This window comes from Desmodus rotundus, chromosome 3, assembly GCF_022682495.2.
Source record: "Desmodus rotundus isolate HL8 chromosome 3, HLdesRot8A.1, whole genome shotgun sequence".
In the NCBI taxonomy this organism is placed as follows: Eukaryota; Metazoa; Chordata; class Mammalia; order Chiroptera; family Phyllostomidae; genus Desmodus; species Desmodus rotundus.
In genome coordinates, this window is record NC_071389.1 from 16,641,859 (window position 1) to 16,656,536 (window position 14,678).

The 14,678-nt window shown below is 44.4% G+C and overlaps 1 protein-coding gene and 1 pseudogene across 3 annotated transcripts in view; one reads left to right on the forward strand and one right to left on the reverse strand.

Moving 5' to 3' along the window:
* Nucleotides 1-4,487: 4,487 nt before the first annotated feature.
* WDTC1 (WD and tetratricopeptide repeats 1) overlaps nucleotides 4,488-14,678 on the forward strand; it is a 66,792-nt gene continuing 56,601 nt past the window's right edge. Inside the window, exons 1-2 of one of the 3 annotated variants that reach the window (XM_024554431.4) lie at nucleotides 4,490-4,909; nucleotides 7,021-7,084. The gene's annotated coding sequence lies outside the window, so the exon portion shown is untranslated. Of the gene's footprint in view, nucleotides 4,910-7,020; nucleotides 7,085-14,678 lie in introns of all 3 variants that reach the window. The other 2 variants (XM_024554433.4, XM_024554430.4) reach the window with 2 other exon arrangements.
* LOC112299260 (large ribosomal subunit protein eL31-like) lies at nucleotides 10,978-14,565 on the reverse strand (annotated as a pseudogene).

A 14,678-nucleotide genomic window follows, 5' to 3' on the forward strand; every position in this document is an offset into this window, starting at 1 on the left:
AGAAGGAGAGAGACATTGATTGGTTGCCTCTCACCCCCCCCTCAACCAGGGACCTGGCCCAAAACCCAGGCACGTGCCCTGACTGGGGATTGAACCTGCAACCTTCCAGTTCACAGGCCGGTGCTCAATCCACCTAGCCACACCAGCCAGGGCTATAGTGATGTTTCAGAGAAAGAGAGGAAGGGAGAGGGAGAGGGAGACAGAGAGACAGAGAGAAAGAGAGAGAGAGAGAAACATCAATTTGTTGTTCCACTTATTTATGCATTCATTGACTGATACTTGTATGTGCCCTGATCACTTGGGGATCGAATCAGAGAATATCGGAATTGGTCACTTAATTAAATATCTACACAATACAATAATTGCTTCTACAGTGTCCTAGACAGATGATTGTACATCCTGTACCTGAATATTACCGACAGAGAGCTCACAACCCTCCAAAGTAGTCCAGCTCCATTGGTTAGAAAGTTCTCTCTTAAATTGATCTGAAAACATCTGTGGCTGGCAAGGGTGTCTGATTCTGAACTTAACCTTCCTGTGAGTCTCTGTGAGAATAACACCTAACTCATAAGGTAGTTGCGAGGATCAAATAAGTTAGTGTCTGTGAATGTATATGTGTGTGCATAGATACATATATCTTACACATGTATGTCATACATGCATAATTTATTCATATATGTAGAAAAGAGAGTTCATGAGAGAACAAGTGAGTTCCTGGTAGAAAATAATCAATAAATAGTAGCTATAGCTATTATTAGTATCCTTTCTCTTCCTGTCATCCACTCCCTACCAGCAAAAGTTCATTCTGACAACAAATATTTACTGCGTCTGCTCTGTGCCAAAGAGTGTTCTAGAAGTCACAGAAATCTCACCCACATGTCTTTGTTGGTATTTCTGAGATCCTCTATGGCAATGCCAGCATAGAATGAGCATTTAAAATTGAGGCTGTGGATTCAAATAATCTGGATTGTTATACCAACTGTACTACTTTCTAGCTATGTGATTTGTGAGAGTGTTACTTAATTCACTGATAAGCACTTATCTCCCATGGTAAATATTCAGTAAATGTTAGCTAGTATTCAGTTTAATTGACGCAGCGACCATAACCAGGTTTCAGCCGAACCTGGGCAGCTATGGATAGATGATCTCAAAGCTTTCTTCTGGGCCCAAAGTTTACGATTTGTTATATTCAGTGGGACATATGTGGGGGAGAGGTCAGGAGAAATGACCCAGGAGAAAGGCATTTCACAAAGTTAATTTCACAAGGATAGGTTCTTACTCCTCCAAATAGGGAGAAATTACATTTGGGAGCTGCAGACTAATTCATAATCTTCTTTTTAATCAAATAATTTTAATCAAGTTAACAATAAGCAGTATAAATGCAATTACATGAAAAGCCCCACGTTTTACATGTTTAAATTGTTCTTTATTGTCTTTACTTGTAAGGCGTTGAAGGGGAGACCCACTCCTGAATACTCTTTCTAGTGGTGGAATAAGGTACATACTGTTCTGGAATGCCACTCATGTCGAATTCACAGTTTGTCCGAATGAATTCACGAGCAGTAGATTCATTTATACCGTTACGTATACAGGATCACCAGTTATACAAGAAGCCAACAATACCATTCATGCTTCCATCCACATCACAGAATGTGTTTTCACCATTCTTTTCAGGAGTATGTGTCATCACCCATCCACGAAGACCAAAAAATCTGCTTGTTGTCTTCACAGTATTTGTTTCCATATTTGTCTTCCCTCACTAATGTAACAGCCCTCACATCATCTGCCCTGAAGAGAATTCATAGACAGCCTCGGAGGCCACTGTGGCCACTGACCTGCTGCAGCCCTCGATGAACTTCAGCAAGGAACTGAACCTGCAGGAACTTCAGGCCTGACTCCTGGCTGAGCTGTTCAGAATGCACTGAGAGGAAGTGAACACTCAGCTGTAGGGAGACAGAAGAAGAAAAAACCAAGCAACTCATGGGATGATAAACATGAGACAAACACTATAAATACTAGCTATGTACAGTCATGAGCCACATAATGATGTTTCAGTCAGCAATTGATCCCATAAGATTTAATGGAGCTGAAAAATTCCTATTGCCTAGTGGGGTCGTAGCCGGCAGTAACTTTGTAGCACAGTACATTACTCATGGGTTTGTGGTGTTGCTCTGGTTGAATGTTTATTTGTTCCTTCTGGTTCAAATCAATTTGAGTCCCGGTTTCTTCCCTTCACTGTTGGTTCCCTATATGTTCTTCTTTATTTCACTTTTGCAATGCCTTCACTTTTTCCTGTATTTTGGGACCATACTCAACCAATGGAGCATCCTGCTTACCAGTGTTTTGAACTCTCCATCTGATAGGTTGGCTATCTCTTCATCATTTAGTTCTGCTTTTGGAACTTTGATCTGTTATTTCATTTGGGCCATATTTTTTTGTTCTGGCATACCTGTTATGTTGTAAGGGGCGGGACCTTAGGTATTTCCCAGGGTGGGGAGTGCTGCATGGTGGTGCTATATGTGGGGGAGGGGTCAGAGAGGGAACAATGCTGCTTGCTTGGCTCTCTGCCCACTTTCAGTCATTTCCCCCACTACCCACCAGCAAATTGGGCCCTCCTGGTGCTGATTCCCGGGTGGGTGGGTTTGTGTACATTCTAGGACCCTGTGGGTCTCTCCAACGAACACTCCTTCGAGGCTGGAAGTTTCTCCAACCACTGCATCCCCCACAAGTTTTTACAGTCTGAGGTTTTGAGGCTTTATTTCCCCGAGATGGAACCCTGAGTTGCGCTGTCTGTCTCTATCCTTAGTTGTTCCTCCTGGTTTATCCACATGCAAATGTGGGACCACCAGCTCCTCCATTCGCTGCTTTGCCAACCATCCTCTCCGCCCCTCCTACCAGTCTGAATGAATGTTTCTTCTTTAACTCCTTGGTTGCTGGATTTCCATACAGTTCAATTTTTCTGGCTGTTCTGGGGGGTTTTTTTGTTTGTTTTTTGTTTTTTAATTTGTGGTTGTCTTTTTTTGGTTGTGCAAAGAGGCAAAGTGTATCGACCTATGCCTCCATCTTGGCTGGAGGTTCCCATGTGGCGATACTGATGTAAACAAACCTGCACTGCTGGTCATATGAAAGTAGCACACAGTTTTATGTGTAGTGCATAACACTCGATAATGATAAACTGTCACATGTTTTACTATACTAACTTTTTTAAAAAATGTATTTATCTTTAGAGAGAGGGGAAGGAGAGGGAGAGAAACATCAATGTGTGGTTGCCTCTGGTGGCCCCATACCAGGGCTATACTAAACTTTTTATTACTATTTAAGAGTGTACTCTTTCTGTTTATAAAAAAAGTTTGCTGTAAAATGGTGCTGCTTGGTTCTCACTTGAGGGACAGGTAAGTGTTCCAAAGTTCAGCCTCAGGGGGGTTGCAAAAAGGGATTAAATGATAATGGAAAAAACACCATTAAAAAAGATTAAACAAAAAACAAAAGCTGGGACTCTAGAGTCAGGCAGATCTGGGTTTGAGGGGTCACTTTGGTTCCTTATCAGCTCTGTGACCTCAGGCCAGTTGTTTCTAACTTCTTTATGCCTCAGCTTCATCTGCTGCAAAACACAGATAGTAATAGTACCTATCTAAGGAACTGTACTCAATACAGTGCTGACATAGGAAATGTTCAATAAAAGCAAAGTATTGTTATTATATGACAAATTGCACCCTATCGGTGAGTGGCAAGTTTCCATTCTCAGAAGATAACAGTCTTCCTTTTCTGACTTGAGGCTCTTTATGGGTGGGGCCTGGTCTCTGCCTTCAGAAGTTAAGCATAATGCCCCCTTTGTCACCTTGGGAACTTTCTTAGAAAGGAGGTAAAAAGGCTGGAACTGCTTCTCTTCCTCGGAAGTAGTAACAGCAGTGCCTCCACCAGAGTCAGATGTATCTTGTCTCTTCCAGCCTGAGGGTTCCCAGAGAGAGTGGCTGGCTCCCCTCCAGGCCACTCCGTGTACAATTGACTCCTTTTTTATTCTCTTCCTTCATGCCCGGAAGACAAGAGTGAGGAATGTGCAGCCTCCCAGAGCAGGAAGGAGTCTGCTGAGCCTGGCTCTGGGGAACCCTGGGGCTCTAGCCTGAGGGTCCCACAATTCTGGGGCTCCTCCTGGGAGACCGCATGGGGCTCTGGGGAGCCAAGGGTGGGTGTTAGGTATGTCACAGAAGCGACTTGAGGGAGTATTTTACGTGGATGTTGGGTGGGAGGTGCGTCTGAGTAACTAATGGCAACTGGGTGGGGTGGGCCCACTCTCCAGGAACTCTTCCACAGAGAAAAACTACGACTCCCAGGATGCCCAGGGCTTAGTCCTGCTTTCCCGCCCACTGGCTGCCGGTCGGGCGAGCGGCAAAGCGGATTGGCCGCGGCGGTGCAGGGGCTCCCCCACTAGCATGTTAGTAGGCGCCGCCGGCAGCAGACGTTGACCGCGCGCGAGTGGTGGGAGAACCCGGCTCGCCATTCTGGAAACGGCCGGGCGCCGTCTCCGTAGCGCAGTGGCCGGCGGGGAGGTGCGGGGCGAGGGCGGAGACTGCGTGGCGCAGGCGCAGTGCTGGGCTTCTCCTGGGTCCCCAGACAGCTGGAGGAGATAAACAGAGCAGGAGGAGGGAGGGGAGTGCGTGTGTGAGAGCGCGCGAGGGAGTGTGAGTGTGTGTGAGCGCGGGTGTGAGACGGTGCGCAGGGGCGGGCGGAGGCGCTGTCCGGCCCCGGCCAGGCGCCGGGCGGAGAGCATGGGTAGGAGCTAGAGCTGCCTGGGACCACCAGCCCCCTCCCGGGGATCCGCGCCCCCCCTCCCGGGAGAGGGGCCGGGCCCCCGGACGGACATGGGCTCCTGAAGTTACGCCGCCGCCGGTCCTGGGAAGAGGCCTGACAGGTACGGGTAGCCGCCGGCCCCTGCCCTCCGCTGTCGCGGAGGCGAGGACTGGCTCCCGGAGCTCCAGCACACGGGCCGCTCCCTCTGGGCCGGCCCCAGCCCTGACGGCCCCGGCGGCCCGAGCTCGCCCACTTCGGGGCTCTGGGATGTCCCGAGACGGGTTCAGGCCTCTCCGGGGCGGAGGGCAGAGTGGGCCGGGGTTGGGATGGTCCTGGAGGGCTGGCCGGGACGTCGAGGGGAAGGCTTTGGGAGTCCGGAGAGCCTCTGCCGTGGGAGAGGTGGAAGTCGTCCCATCCCGGGACTTTTTTACGGAGTTTTTGTTTGACATCTGATCTGGCGCGCGTCTCAGGAAAAATGGAGCAGGTGAAAGTGCCGGGAGGGCAACGCTTACCTGATCTGTTCTCTTAGTTTCCTTCTCTCTCTTCTCTCTTCCCCCTTCCCCACCTCTCTCCCTCCCGTCTTTCCCTCTCGCTCTCTCCTTCGCGTGTGTGTGCGTCCCCGTGTCCAGGCTTCTGGCAGCCGCACATGCCTTCCGTGACCTATCCTGGCACCAAACTGAACTCTGCCAAGGTATTTCCATCAGGCAACTGTATCGCCGGTACAAAGGGCCTTTACTTCGGACGGGGGCTATTCAGTAGTCACTTAAAAGAGTAAATAGGAAGTGTGGAGTAGAAGAGAGTTTTCGAACCTGCAGGATTCAATTCTTGTTACTGAAAGCTCAGTGGGGACGCCCCCTTGTCAGCCAGGTTGAATTTGCTTAGCGCCCCCCGGCTCTCCTCTGCAGGTGTACTAACAGGGCCTAAGGAAGAGAGGTCTGGGGACTTTGGGCTAATGTCTAGCAGCCTCATTTGAGTATTTCCCCCAAAGTCCTTTTCTTCTGTGACTGTCTTTAGCTTCCTGAGGGAGTGGCAAGGCAACTTTAAAGTTTTCCTCTCGAGTTTGTGAGTTTAGAAACCTGGCCGGGCTTCCCAAGGAAGGGGTAGATGGATGGTCAGGGTCAAGTGACAGTTAAGTTTCCTTTTAACAAAGCCTGAAATAGTTTTGAGAAGAAAACTATGCTGAGGGCGCATCTTGACTTGGAGACATTCTGAAAACCCCGCCTAGGCCACAGGTGTCCCCAGTGGCCTGCACTAGGGTCTTCTGTACCTTACGATTCTTCTTGAGTAGTCAGTCTGTTCGCTAGGTGAAGGAACTGCTTAAGGCTGTTTTTGGTTTGAGTTCTGGCTTATTCTTCCTGGTAATTCATATATATATATATTTTTAAAAGGGGTTCTTCGGGTTTGTTTTTTTTTTAAGATTTATTCATTTATTTTTAGAGAGAGGGAAAGGGTGGGAGAGAAACAAGGATGTGAGAAAGCATCATTGATCAATTGCCTCTTCTACACCCCCCAACCGGGGCTGAACCTGCAGCCCAGGCATGTGCTCTGACGGGGACCTCTCGCTGGCGGGAAGATGCCCAACCAACTGAGCCACACCGGCCAGGGTGTACTTCTTATATTTTTATAGAGGTTGAATTGAATCTTGGCTGTCGATAGAACCTCTGTGACGTCAGGGAGTAACTATTAGGGCTCCGCTGGGCCGAGTCTGAGACTAACAGTGGGTTCCTTCTTCACTGCGGATTGTTGCGTTGCATTGGCAAGTGGGAGATGACCTTTTCTGCCATAGTTTGTGATCCTGCTGCCTTAATTCTGGAGTCTTGTCATCCTTCTTTTGACCTGTTTGAGGGCACTTATGTTCAAGTCGCATCTCAATTTGGGTCAGTGCTGCAGAATAATTGAACAGCAATCCATACTTCTGCCTGGGACTCCTTCCCTTGGGATTACGGAAAGAAAGAGAATATGTGTAGATTATGGAGGTGGTATTAATGTTTACAGTTTCGCCAGTTTAGAGTTTTAGAGTTGTCACCCAGCTGATGATTTTTCTTGATGAAAGGAACGCAGTATTGATTCATGGGACATCCTGTGTAAGGTATTTTCACACACCTGAATTTCAGGATCTTGAAGGATACAACTGAAGATCCTCAATAAACATCTGTGGATCTTGAGGGGCCAACTACTGGGAAGACCCAGAACTTTAATTATTTTTATTTTCTTCTCTCCCTTTTGAATTAGGAAATGTGGCCCACATGTGGAGTTCTGGGTCTCAGAGAAGGAGTGGTAGACAACATGTAATATGGTAATAATTACCTTTTCTTTTGGGTCACTGGTTTAATGGCACATCCCATTTTCTTTCTTCTTTCATCCTCAACTTTCCAGTTTCTCCACTGCATCTTTGGGCTGCCGTTCCAGGTGGCCCGCATAGCTCCTAAGCTGTGCTTTCTTTCAGTCAGCTCTTCTGAAACTCAAGCCCTGGCACTTGCCATCAGAAACCAGTCCCTTGGTGTTACGTTTAATTCTGACTAGTTTACTTTGAGAGATACATACTAATTGGCATACATCCAAAAAAGTGACTGCTATATCTCAGGCTCTGTCCTAAGTAGTGTTCTTGCTTTATCTAACTTGACCCTCGTGGCTGCCCTGTGAGATGGAAGTCATTTTGCGTATTATACATAGGAAGATACAGTTTCAGAGATGTTAAATAACTTGCTTAAGGTCACACAGCTAGTGAGGGAAAGGATCAGAATTCAAACCCAGGTCTGTCTCTTCTGGGGCTGTGATACATGAGGAAGAGCTGAAAGGACCAAAGCTAAAACCCTGGGGTAACGCGATACCTGCCTTCACATACTTGAAGAACTGTCATGTGGGAAGGGAACTGAACTTTCTCTGTGTGATTCTGGAAGGCAGCACTAGGATCAAAGGACGGAAGTTCCAAAAGGGTAGACAGCTTGATAGGGGAGAATTTGGCTTTCCAAAAACAAAATGGGCTGCCTAGTGAGGGAGTGAGTTACCCATTATTGGAGGTATTCAAGCAGAGCCTTTGCCACTTCTTATCAAGGGTGTGTAGGTAGGGGTTCATGTAGGTAATTGGACTAAGTGATCTTTTAGTATTTTAAATCCTGTTATGTCAAAATTATATCAAAGTCTTGTTGTTTTGACCTGTAAAAAAGTAACATGCGTGTACTATAATACTTTGTGCTTACAATACTTACATGTTTCCTATAATATCTCATTTAATTCTTACAAATCCCCTAGGAGGTAAGTATTATCATCCCCACTTCACAAATGAAGAAACAGAGGTTCCAGAAAACTTAAAAATATGCTGGAGGTTATACAGCTGGTAGTAGTGGGGCTGATAGTTGAGCCTTTGTCTGCACTTTCTTAGCTGTGTGTCCTAGGGCAAGTCACATGTCCTCTCTGTGCTACAGTTTTCTCTGTGAAATGAGATTTGTGACAGCATCCACTTGAATAATGGATTTATGAGGACTAAATGATACAATATATGCTTTCCACTAGACCTCACTGGTTGCCCTCAAGAGCCCAGGCATGGGGTACAGGGGTTCCACTTTGGTTTGTTCAGGGTGAATTCCGACCTGGCTGAAACCCTGAGAGCTCTGGGGCTCATTCTTCGTGCTGTTAGTAGTAGCTGCTGACTCCTCAGAGGGCTTTGTGGCATTAGTGACTAATACCTTAAAAACTTGAGGCCTGAATAAGAGGAGGATTCAGCCAGCAGGTTGGAATATAGCAGGCAGTGCCAGAGGCCTTGTAGCAAGAAAATTCTCACCCCACTGAAGAGTCAGATTCAGGGATCACTGTTTACACTTTTATAGTTGGCTTACTTTAGGATGCACAAGGTCACAACTGCTAGAGCTGTGACAGAGCTAGAGGCCAAGAATAATAACCCTTAATCTTCCCTGCAGCCGTCTGGGGAGGTATTAGCCCCATTTCTTGGGGTTGGGGTGGGGCAGACCTTGCCTAGGTGGCTTTGTAAGGGCTCTCTGGAGGCACTGTGTTAGGACCAGGACCTTGGTAGAATTTTGACCTTATCACCTCCAGATTGTATTTTCAAAAAGCATAAAACTGTGCTTATCTCAGAACTTTTTAGAGAGCCTTTCTCAGGATGGGAGTCAGGCATTTCTGGTCAAGTAACTTGATCAGTCGAGGCCTGAGTGTTTGGGTGCTGATGACTTACCTCTTCCCTCTTGAGTCAGACATCTGTATGTAACACAGCTGCCACCGAATTAGAAGGAAGTGCTTCCAAATTTATTGGCTTAATTCTTTGACCTCTCTGCTAGGAGGAAAGTTAGAGGATGAAACTTCAAAGGCTTCTTTATGAGAAGTACTTTGAATCGTGGCAGGGTTTGGAAAGATGCAAGCTAAAGGCAAAATCCAAGACTGCAGATGCTCTTAAATACAGCGAGAGAAGGCAGCGTTATCAAAATACGCTCCCTTCCTTTTCTCCTTTTGTTCCCTTCCAGTATCATAAAGTAATTGTGGCCCTAGGAGAAGGCAGGTAAATTAACTATGATCACTGAAGAGCAAACTTATGAAAACATCAAGGAAATTAATTTCACAAAGCTCAAATGGCAAAACAGAACCCGTTCAGGCAGAGAAGACATCAAGGTTAGTTTTCATTCAGAGTCTCCCACAAAGGAAAGGATTTCTTAGGGTGGACTCTCACAGAGGCGGCTTCAGTCAGCCCCGTGTGGACTCATTTGAGCCTGGAGCCTCAAAGATGGCACAGAACCCTTTTTCCTAAGACGCTTTGCTGATGGGCCTGTCCAACCAAACACACCTTTTCCAGATCTATCCTTGTGCCAGCTTAGTCCATGACACTGGACTACACCCTTTAAATTTGTGTTTGAGACCAACAGAGTCAAGATGATTGTGATTCCTTAGTTTAACCCTAACGAATGGTAGGAGGCAAAATTTCTTTTATGCAAGACTGCAGATAGGAATAGTAACTATTTTTTTAAAAAAAGATTTTATTTATTTTTAGAGAGGGGAAGGGAGGGAGAAAGAGAGAGGGAGATAAACATTGAAGCCTGAGAGAAACATCAACCAACTGGGTTGCCTCTCCTACACCCTCAACCAGGCACCTGGCCTGCAACCCCAGGCCTGTGCCCCGACCAGGAACTGAACCAGCGACCTTTCAGTTTGCAGGCTGGTGCCCACACCAGTCAGGACCAGTAACTGTTTTTTAATGGCCAACAGTGTGGGTCCTGCATTTAAACCATCTAGTTTGACTCTCCATTTTGAGCAAATGAACATCTCTATGCCTCAGATCCTTTATCTGTAAAATGAGGATATAATAGTACCTGTCTTGTAGGGTTGTTATGAGTGGTTGTAAAACAACATTTGTAAAATGCTTAGAATGTGCTATAAATATTTCCCGGGTTCAGTGGCAGGTATGGCTCTTCCATTCCTTATCACTCTGCAAAGGTGGGCATTATTATTCCTGCTTTATAGATTAGGAAACCAAGGTTTAGAAATAACTGTCACACAGAAAGTAGGTGGCAGAATTGGGATTCGAACCTTAAGTCTGTCAACTCCACAGCCCAACTCTTTTTATTTTATTATGCTAGTTCCAATGACCTTTATGCATTGGAAGTGCATTTTTTCCCCTTTACTATAGGAATGCTCCAATATGAAAACCACCACAGAGTGAAAGGAAACTTGCATACATCTTTTGCATAGTTCAGAATGTTGAAAAGGGGTCACTTGTCACTCCTGCTGGGGGCAGCTCCCTGCAGCGGGAGGAAAGAGAATACAGATGACTTGGATTCCACTTCCATTCTACTGCTCCCTAGCAGTGTGTCCTCAGAATTATAGGATAGTGGCATTGAAAGGGGTTTTGTAGCTCATCTCAGAGTCTACCTCTCATTTTACAGATGAGGAAATAGGCTACAGAGTGAAATGCCTCATCTGGGCCGATCACACAGCCCGTAGGAGGCAGAGCGTGGGCTGGAGCACAAGACTGTAGATCTCAGGCCAGTACTTCTTCCTCAGCACCACATAGCAGTGGGCCTCAGCTCTCCCTTGTTAAATGGGGACGGTGATAGCTTTCGAACTTCCTCACAGGATTGTGGTGAAGTTCAAATTAAAAGCATGAACAAAATACTCTGATAGGTATCAAACACTGTGTATATGTGAGGTAGTCATGCTTTTATTCATTCCATAGGTATTTATTGGCACCTGTTAAGCCCACATCACTCCTTGGGAACCTAGGAGGATCCATAGAGGAATCAGATGAAGAGCTGGCCTTCAGGATGTTTAGTATTTTAAGAAAGAAAAGCCACGTAAATAACTACAGTTCATGGTAGGAGACGAAGGAAAGGGTGAGGACTAAATTTTCATAAGTTGTGATTTTGAGGTAGAGAAAAGAAAGGATTTGGGAATTTCTTCATAATTGTTATAATATAATTCACATACCATAAAAGCTAGCCTTTTAATGTATACAATTCTATAGTTTTTAATATATTTACAGGGTTGTGCAACCATCACCACTCTCTAATTCCAGAACATTTTCATCAGTTGCCCCCCAGAGAAACCCATACCCTTCAGCTATCACCATCCACTCCAATTATACGCATCTTCTCCCTCAACCCTAGGCAGCTGCTGATCCACTTTCTGTCTTCATAGCTTTTCCTATTTTTGACATTTAATATAAAAGGATTCAACAATATATTTCTTTTGTGACCGGCTTCTTTAATTTTAGCATAATGTTTTCAGGGTTCATCCATGTTGTAAAATGAATCAGAACTTCATTCCTTTTTATGGCTTAATAATATTCCATTCTATGGATATACCACATTTTATTTATCCATTGATGGACATTTGGGTTGTTTCTACTTTTGGGCTATCACAAACAATGTTGCTGTGAAAATTCCTGTGCAGGTTTTTACGTGAACATACAGTTTCATTTCTCTTGGGTATGTATCTAGGAGTGGAATTTCTGATTCATATGGTAACTAACTCTGTTTAACTTTTTGAGAGAAGGCTTTCTTAAACAATTTTTTTCTCATTAGAAATAATATTATCACTCACACGTAGTAGATTATCCAGTTACCCCATGTAATTCTCACAACAGCGCCAAGGTAGTCACTGTTCATGTAACGGGGGAGCAACAGCCAGTGTTTCTTGAGCACTTAGCACATGTCTAGTATTGTACTAAGTGTTTTACAATGTATTATCTCATTAACGTTCCCAATTACCCTATGAGATAGATATTATATATACCTACATGGGAGGTTAAAAAACAAGCAAAAACCCGGGAGCTCAAAGCCAAATAGTTTTGCCCAAGATCCCACAACCTAGTGTGTAGTAGAGTCAGATTCAAACTCAGTTTTCTTTTGGTCCAGAGGTGGTTCCTAACAGCTTTTTCTGTAGTATTATAAAAGCAGTAAATGTTTCCAGTAGAGTACTTGGAAAATACAAAGGAATGGAGAGAAAAACAATCACCTGTTGCCCTACCAGAGCACCAGTAGTTTTAGTGCGTATCGTTCTTACTATAGCATTATAGGTATGTATATGTTTTGGTTTGTCCTTTTTTTCCACCAAGGCTGGGATGGCCATATATGTGTCTTGAACCTGATTTTTCAGCTATATATTATTAATGGTTGTCCATTTCATTAATCAGTCTTCCATGTTTCGAATGACTCTATACTAGGAAAGAAAGATTTTCAAAAGGGCTTTATAAGAGAGAATTTCAAATTTATACAAAGTAAACAGGCTAGAACAGAATAATGAACCTCTATGTACTCATTATCTGGTTTCAGTAACTGTTAATGTTCTGCCATTCTTGTTTCCCTATACCTACCCTGCTTTCTACCCATCCCTTTCCACTTTTTAGGTAAAATTTACAAACATTAAAATGTACTAGCCCTGATTGTACAATTCTGACAGATGGATATACCCACGTAACCTAACCTTTCAGTTCCCATGTAACCATACTCCCATCAATACATAGAGCCTTTTTATTATTCTGGAAAGTTCCCAGGTGTCCTTTCCTTGTCAATCTCCATGCCCCAGGTAACGCTTCTGATTTATTTTTACTACAGTGTTGCCTGTTCCAGAACCTCATATAATTGGAATCATACAGTATGTACTTTTTTATGTCTGGTTTCTGTTGCTCAGCATCTGTGAGTTTCATCCATATTTTTGCCTATGTCAGTAGTTCGTTTTTTAATATAATAGCTATTAGGATAGCTATTATATGTGTATATAATTCACATATACAATTCACCTACTTAAAGTGTATCCGTAATTCAGTGATTTTTAGTATACTCACAGATATGTGCAACAGTTACCATGGTCAATTTTAATTTTTCTTTAATCCTCACTCAAGGATACATTTCATTGATTATAGAGAGAGGAAGGGAGGGAGAGAGAGAGAAACAGAAACATCAGTTATTTGTCTCCCATATGTGCCCCAGCTGACCAGGGATCAAGAAAGCCCCACAACCCCACAACTTTTTTTTTTTTAAGATTATGGGATGATGCTTCAGCCAACTGACCCACCCAGCCAGGGCACCATGGTCAAAGTTATAACATATTTATCACCTCAAAAAGAAACCCCAGACCGCAATGAAATCCACTTAATACCCACTAGGGTGGCTATAATTTTAAAAAAAGAAAAAAAAAAAAAAAGCAAGCGCTGGTGAGGATGTGGAGAAATTAGAACCCTTGCACATTGCTGGTGAGATTGTAAAATGGTGCAGCTGCTGTGGAAGTCAGTGTGGCCATTCCTCAAAAAGTTAAACATAGAATTGTCATATGACCCAGCAATTGCACTCCTAGATATATATCCAAAATAACTGAAAACAGGTATTCAGACAGATACTTGTACACGAATATTCATAGCAGAACTATTCACAATAGCCAACAGGTGACAGATGAGTGGATAAACACAATGGCGTAGCAGTACTCAGGCATAGAAAGGAATGGGGTGCTGATACACGCGACAGCATGGATGAGTGTAAAACATTAAGCTAAGCGAAATAAGCCAGGCACGAAAGGTCACAAATTGCAGTATTCCATTCATATGAAAAACCTAGAATGGGTAAATCCACAGATATGGAAAGCAAATCGGTAGTTGCCAGGTGCTGGGGGGAAGAGGGAATGGAAACTGACTGCTTTGGGTATGGGGTTTTCTTTTGGGGTGATGAAAATGTTTTGGAACTAGCTAGAGGTGATGGTTGCACAACATTGTGAAAGTACTGAATACCATTGAGCTGTACACTTTAACATGATTAATTTTATGTAAATTTCACTTCCATTTTTTTTGTTGGCAGTTTTGTAACTTTATTTGACAATCAGCAGTTCTCATCCTCATTAACTGTTTGTAGATTTTTGAAAGTGGTGACAGGTACATAGGTGACCAGTGTGTAGAGCTTGTCTGGTGCATCTTCATCCTCATGAGGATTTCTGGACAACCACACCCGGATATGGTAGGGACATTCCTTATTCCTTTGGCCCAGAGGGCTTTCATTGAGCCTGGTGTCAGTGCGCACATCTGGAGTTCCTACCTCCTTCATGGCCAATTTCTGGGTCTCTGAGTGCCCAAGGGGCATGTTTCTTGAAACCCACTCCATGGATGCTCTGGTGGATGTTGATGGTGTATTCTCTGGTCACTACCTCACTGACGGCAGAACAGCCCTTCTTCTCACCATCCTTCTTTGCGGGAGCTATTATGCCAGGCCCCAGTTGGAAAGAAAGAGCATGAGGTATTGTGGGAAAGGGAAAGCACGACCTCAATTTTTTTTTAGTCCTTACTCGAGGGTATGTTTATTGATTTAGGGGGCAAGGAAAGAGAGAGAAACATTGATGTTAGAGAAACATCTATCAATTGCCTCTTATATGTGCCCCACCTGGGATTGAACCTGCAACCTAGG